This window comes from Psammomys obesus, unplaced genomic scaffold (genome assembly GCF_907164565.1).
Source record: "Psammomys obesus unplaced genomic scaffold, mPsaObe1.curated_primary_1811, whole genome shotgun sequence".
NCBI lineage: Eukaryota > Metazoa > Chordata > Mammalia > Rodentia > Muridae > Psammomys > Psammomys obesus.
The window spans coordinates 23,116,720-23,124,281 of NW_026592510.1; positions in this window are offsets into that span (position 1 = coordinate 23,116,720).

Sequence of the window (7,562 nt, forward strand, 5' to 3'; positions counted from 1 at the left end):
TCTGGACCATGACTCAACATGACCATTAAAACACAAGGGCACAGAGTATAACACTAAATAAAGAAAGTAGGTTTCAGAAATTCAACTTCTCCGTGTGGCCTGTGCAGCCACCTGAGGCCATGATGATGTCTAGGGCCATACTGCTACCAAGAGGCATGTCTGCATCTGTGGTCCTACTGTGACCTACTGTGGCCAACAAGTCTGTATTGGTGTCTGCGGGCCATGTTGCCACCAATGGTCATGTGGATGTCCATGTTCTGTGCTGTACTCTGAAGCTGTGTTGCTGTCCATAGGCCGTGCTGCTTGTCAGGTTCCATATTGATCTGAGTGGCCTGAACTTACACCTAAGGCCATGGAGATATCCTTGGCCTGTCCTGCTACCAAGAGCTGTGATTAGTCCATAACCTGTGGAGTGGCAGAGGGACAGTTTAATGTCTATGGTCTGTACTGCCAAAGGAGACCATGTTGAGGTCAGTGACACATGCTGACACTGAAAATGTCTGCTCTATCACCAGAAACCATGTTTAAATCCATTGTCCATGCTTCCATTGACTGTAAAGGACAAGGAAGCTATTTTTGTCATGATATTGGTAATTGCAAACTCACAGCTGAGAAAGGGAGCATAGAAGGCTTCTGTGACAACCCTTACTCCCAAAAAAACTAATGGCCTAGACAGAAAGCCATTAAAGAAAACTCTTAAAAGTTGTTACATAAAATTCCATTCACTCTGCCCATCAGTTGGCGATCAGGCTCAGCATCTGCTTTGACAGTCTATACTGCAGAAGCTTTCAGAGGCCCTCTGTGGCAGGTTTCAAGGTTGTTTCCTGTTTTCTTCTGGCTTTCAGAGGCCCTCTGTAGCAGGTTCCGAGGTTGTAAGAAGTGGGAAATAGTAAGAGCTGGAGGGGACGGGAACTCCACAAGGAGAGCAACAGAACAAGATAATTTGAACACAGGGAACTTCCCAGAAAATCATACTCCAACCAAGGACTATTCATGGAGATGACCTGGAACCCCTGCACAGGTGTAGCCTATGGCAGTTCAGTGTCCAAGTGGGTTACATAGTAATGGGAAGAGGAACTGCCTCTGACATAATCTGATTGGCCTGCTCTTTGATCACTTCCCCCTGAGGGGGGAGCAGCCTTACCAGGCCACAGTAGAGGACAATGCAGCCACTTTTGATGAGAACTGATAGACTAAGATCAGAAAGAAGAGGAGAACCTCCCCTATCAGTGGACTTGGGGAGTGGCATGCATGCAGAAAGGGGAGGGAGGGTGGGATCAGGAGGGGAGGAGGGAGGGGCTTATGGGGGGATACAAAATGAATAAAGTGTAATTAATAAAAAATTTTTAAAAAAAAGTTGTGATAAGTTCCCTTTTCTCCAATACCTCTGCAGCATGTGTTGTCACTTGAGTTCTTTATCTTAGCCATTCTGATGGGTTTAAGGTGAAATCTCAGGGTTGTTTTGATTTGTATTACCCTGATGACTAATGACTTTGAGCATTTCTGTGTTTCTCTGCCATTCAATATTCCTCTATTGAAAATTCTCTGTTTAGCTCTGTTTCCCATTTTTTAATTGGATTACTTGACTTGTTGCTGTTTAACTTATTGAGTTCTTTATATGTTCTGGATATTAGCCCTCTGTCAGATATAGGGTTGGTGAAGATCCTTTCCCAATCTGTAAGCAGTCATTTTGTTCTGACAACAGTGTCCTTTGCTTTACAGAAGATTTTCAGTTTCGTGAGGTCCCATTTATTGATTGTTGATCTTCGAGCCTGTGCTGTTGGTGTTCTGTTCAGGAAGTTGTCTCCTGTGCCAGTGAGTTCTAGGCTCTTCCCCACTTTTTCTTCTAACCGATTTAATGTGTCTGGTTTTATATTGAGGTCTTTGATCCACTTGGACTTTAGTTTTGTGCAGGGTGATAAATATGGATCTATTTACATTTTTCTCATGTAGCCATCCAGTTAGACCAGCACCATTTGTTGAAGATACTATCTTTTTTTCATTGTATGGCTTTGGCATCTTTGTCAAAAATCAGGTGTCCATAAGTGTGTGGGTTTATTTCTGAGTCTTCTATTCAGTTCCATTGATCCACCATTCTATTTCTATGCCAGTACCATGCAATTTTTATTATGGTTGTTCTATAGTACAGATTGAGATCAAGGATGGAGATACCTCCAGGAGATCTTTTATTGTAGAGGATTGTTTTAGCACTTCTGGTTTCTTGTTATTCCATATGAAGTTGAGAATTTTTCTTCAAGGTCTGTAAAGAATTGTGTTGGTAATTTGATGGGAATTGTATTGAATCTGTAGAAGGTAAATTTTGGTAACATGGTCAGTTTTACTATGTTAATCCTGTGAGGCCATGAGCATGGGAGATCTTTCCATTTTCTGATATATTCTTCTGTTTCTTTCTTCAGAGACTTGAAATTTTTTTCATACAAATTTTTGATTTGCTTTGTTATGGGCACGCCAAGGTACTTTATGTCTTCTTTGGCTATTGTTAAGGGTGTTGTTTACTTAATTTCTTTCTCAGCCCTTTTGTTTTTTGTATACAAGAGGGCTACTGATTTCTTGAGTTAATCTTGTATCTAGCCACTTTGCTGAAGGTGTTTATCTTCTGTAGGAGTTCCTGGTAGAATATTTGGGGTCTCTCAGGTATACTATCATATCATTTGCAAATAGTGATACTTTGACTTCTTCCTTTCCGATTTGTATCCCCTTGATCTTCTCTAATTGTCTTATTGCTCTAGCAAGGACTTCAAGAACTATGTTGAAGAGATATGGAGAGAGTGGGCATCCTTGCCTTGTCCCTGATTTCAATGGGATTGATTTAAGTTTCTCTCTGGTTTGTTTGTTGTCTGCTGTAAGCTTCTTGCTGTATATTGCCTTTACTATGTTTAGGTATGTGCCTTATATCCCTGATCTCTCCAGTATTTTAAACATGAATGGATGTTGGATTTTGTCAAATGCTTTTTCAGCATCTAAGAAACCCTCTTCCACTGCTGGTAGGAATGTACACTTTTACAACCACTCTGGAAATAAATCTGGCACTTTCTCAGACAACTAGGAATAGCACTTCCTCAAGATCCAGATATACCACTTCTAGGCATATAGCCAAAAGAAGCTCAAGTACACAATAAGGACATTTGCTCAACCATGTTTGTAGCAGCTTTATTTGTAATAGCCAGAAGCTGAAAACAACCGAGATGCCCCTCAACTGAGGAATGGATACAGAAAATGTGGTACATCTACACAATGGAATATTACTCAGCAATAAAAAAAAAAAAAGGAAATCCTGAAATTTGCAGGTAAATGGTGGGAACTGGAAAAGATCACCCTGAGTGAGCCATCCCAGAAGGAGAAAGACACACACAGTGTATATTCACTCATACAGATATATAATATAGGATAAACATATTAAAATCTGTACACCTAAAGAAACTAATCAAGAGGGAGAACTCTTGCTAAAATGCTCAATCCCTATCCATAAAGGCAAAGAAGATGGACATCAGAAGAAGGCGAAAAGAGGGAACAAGTCAGGAGCCTGACACAGAGGACCTCTGAAAGGCTCTGTCCTGCAGGCTATCAGTGCAGCTGCTGAGACTTATGGGCAACCTTTGAGCAGAGTGCAGGGAATCTTATGAAAGCATTGGGAAACAGTAAGATCTGGAGAGATCAGAACTCCACAAGGAGAGCAACAGAACCAAAAAATCTGAGCACAGGGGTCTTTCCTGAGACTGATACTGCAACCAAGTAGCATGCATGGAGATAACCTAAGATTACCCTTGTACAGATGTAGCCCATGGCAGTTCAGTATCCAAGTGGGTTCCATTGTAATAGGAACAGGGACTGTCTCTTTGATCACCTCCCCCTAAGGGGAAAGCAGCATTACCAGGCCACAGAAGAAGACACTGCAGCCACTCCTGATGAGACCTAATTGACTAGAATCAGAAGGAAGGAAAAGAAGTCCTCCCCTATCAGTGGACTTGGGGAGGGGCATGCATGCAGAGGGTGGAGAAAGGGAGGGATTGAGACTGGAAGGGGGAGAGAACCACAGGGGGGATACAAAGTGAATAAAGTATAATTAATAAAGAATTAAAAAAAAAACCTGTATGCCACAAAATTGGAAAACCTAAATGAAACAGATGATTCTTTGATAGATACCACTAACAAAAGTTAAATCAAGATCAGATTAACAATTTAAATATACCCATAGCCCCCACATAGAAGCAGTCAGCAAAAGCTTCCCAACCAAAAAGAGCCCTGGGCCAGATGGTTTTAGCAAAGAATTCTACCAGAGAGTAAAAGAAGAATTAATATCAACACTCTTCAAACTTTTCCACAAAAAAGAAACAGAAGGAACATGGCCAAACTCATTCTATGAGACCAGAGTCACCCTGATACCTAAACCACACAAAGATCCAACATAGAAAGAGAATTTCAGATCAATCTCCCTTATGAATATTGACTCAAAAATACTCAATAAAATACTTGCAAATTGAATCCAGAACATATCAAATATATCATCCACCATGGTCAAGTAGGCTTTATCCCAGGAATGCACGGATGGTTCAACATTTGAAAATTCATCAATATATTATACATCATATAAATAAACTAAAAAGAAAAAAAAACATGATCATCTCCTTAGCTGCTGAAAACGCCTTTGACAAAATTCAACACCCCTTTTGTTTAAAGTCTTGGAGAGATCAGGGATTCAAGGCACATAGCTTAACACAACAAAGGCAATATACAGCAAGCCAGTACCAAACATCAAGTTAAATGGAGAGAAACTTAAAGCGTTCCCATTAAAATCAAGGAGAAGACAAGAATACCCACTCTCACCATATCTCTTCAATAGTACTTGAAGTTCTAGCTAGAGCAATAAGACAAGTAAAAGAGATCAAGGGAATAAAAATTGGAAGAGGAAAAGTCAAAGCATCACTATTTGCAGATGATATACATCTCTGTATACACTTATGTATAAAGGTATACATAAGTGACCCCCAAGATGTTACCAGAGAATGCATACAACTGAAAAACACCTGCAACAAAGTTTCTGATACAAAATTAACTCAAAAAAGTCATATCCCTCCTTTATGTAAATGACAAAAGGCTGAGAAAGAAATTAGGGAAACAACACCCTTCACAATAGCAACAAGTAATACAAAATATCTTGTTGTAACTCTAACCAAGCAAGTAAAAGACCTGGATGACAAGAGCTACAAATCTTCAAAGAAAGAAAATTTTAGATGATGGAAAGATTTCCCATGTTTGTGGATCAGGAAGGGTAACATAATAAAAATGCCATCTTACCAAAAGCCATCTATGATTCAATGTAATTCCCATTAAAATTCCAACACAATTCTTCATAGAGCTAGATAGAGCAACCATTAACTTCATATATAAAAATGAAAGACCTAGAATAGCAAAAAAACACTTCTATACAATAAAAGAACTTGTGGTGGTGTCAACATCCCTGATCTCCAGCTATACTACATAGCAATAGTAAAAAGAAAAAAAATCATAACAAAATACTGCACAGTATTGACATAGAAACAGACAGGTTGATCTATGGACCCGAACTGAAGACCCAGAATTAAACCCACACTCCTATGGGCACTTGATTTTGACAAAGAAGCCAAAGCCATACAATGGAAAAAAGAAAGAATCTTCAACACATGATGCTGGTCTAACTGGATGTCTGCATGTGGAAAGATGCAAATAGATCCGCATTTATCACTCTGCACAAAACTCAGGTCCAAGTGGATCAAAGACCTTGACATAAAAACATATTCTAAATCTATTAGAAGACAAAATGAGGAAAAGTTTAGAACTCGCTGACATAGGAGACAACTTCCTGATCAGCACAACAAAGGCACAGGCTCTGAGATCAACAAATGATAAATGCGATCTCAAAAAACTGAGATCTCTTTAAGTCAGAGAACACTGTCAATAGAACAAAAGGGCAGCCCACAAATTGGGAAAATGTCTTCACCAACCCTATATCATACAGAGGGCTAATATATAATATTTTTAAAAGAGCTTAAGAAATTTAATATCAACAAATAAAATAATCCAATTTTGGAGGCGGGGCAAGATGGCGGCGCCGGGAGGACTCTCATTCTGAGAAGCAGCACAGCAGGATTGGCACAGTGACCAGCAATCAGAACTCGCAGCCATAAAACACAAGTGGTTGTGTTTCTCAGGTGAGAGGATACCCCACAGTGGGGGATTCAATCAGCTTTAACTCACCCAGCTAAACCACAGAAGAGATCTCAGTTCCGCCAGGCACTTGGTCGTCAACCCAGGGCTACACGCCAGCGCGATCTGGTCACGGTCCCAGACTGAACTGTGGGCCCACAACACCATAGACTGGATTTCCCAGTCGAGAGATAACCCCACGGAGCAGGAAACAATTGGGACTGACCTCAGGTTACCCAGACATCCCCTGGAAAAGACTCAGGTTCCCCGGGCGCCCCAAGAGCCAGCGCGGACCCAGAGCCGGGAACCCAGGCTCCTGCACGGAGCCCTGTCTGCGCACGTGATTCGCCGCCTCAGATAGAACTGTGGGCACCAGGGCAACAGGGCACCAGACTGCGTGTCTCTGGCAGGAGGAAACCCCCAGCGGAGGGGGTCAGCAGCTCTAACGCTTAGGACACCCAGCACCAAAACACTTTCTGGACTCACGCAGACTCTACTGCAGGCAGGAGCACTGTGCTCTGCCACCATTGCTGAGTTCCCCTGGGGCACTGGGACACACAGCTGCATCCTCGGACCAGCAGGAGCCAAAGGGCCATTACAGCAGCCCTCAGATACTGTGCCAGGTATTAGTCAGTTGTCCCTGGCTGGACTGTCAAAACTGTGGGAATCCCTGGTCCTTCAGGGGGGCTGCACCCAAAGCGTCTGGACCAGAGCAGTGCCTGCTGCCGCCATCCCAGACAGAGACACACAGCTTCTGGTCCAGAGTGAGGCACCCAGCCTCCAGACCAGAGCAGTGCCCCCAGGTGCCAACTCAACCTAGGTGCACATTCTCCAGGTCCAGAGCTGAGCAATCAGCCTTTGGCCCAGAGACTTGCTGAGTGCACCTCCCACTTTCCCAGACAGAAATGTGTGCCCCAGGATAACAGACTGAGTTCCCCTGTTGGGAGAAAACCCCACAGCTAGGGAATCAGCAGGTTCTTCAAGAGGACTGTACATGGAAATTTAGTGAGCAGCAGCACACTAAATTTATAACAAGAAACCCAGCAGTGGGGCAGCTGTCTTGAGAAATTCTATGGGTAAGAGGAGATCCCCCCTGCCTAACATAGACCACAGCTACTACTCAGGGCTATAAACCTGAGGTGAGCAGTGGCAACTCCGGAGAAACACTGGCCATACAGTGACCATAACCAAAAAGCAGAGAAGGACACCTTCAGGAAAAATCATCTTCCGGCCAAGGGGATACTCCCTACCTCAGGACTCCAGGAAGCACAGAAACTAACAGCCAACACCAAAATCAGCCCAATGGGTAGAGGTCAGCATAAAGGCTCAACCAACAAAAGACAGAGCAATATGGCATC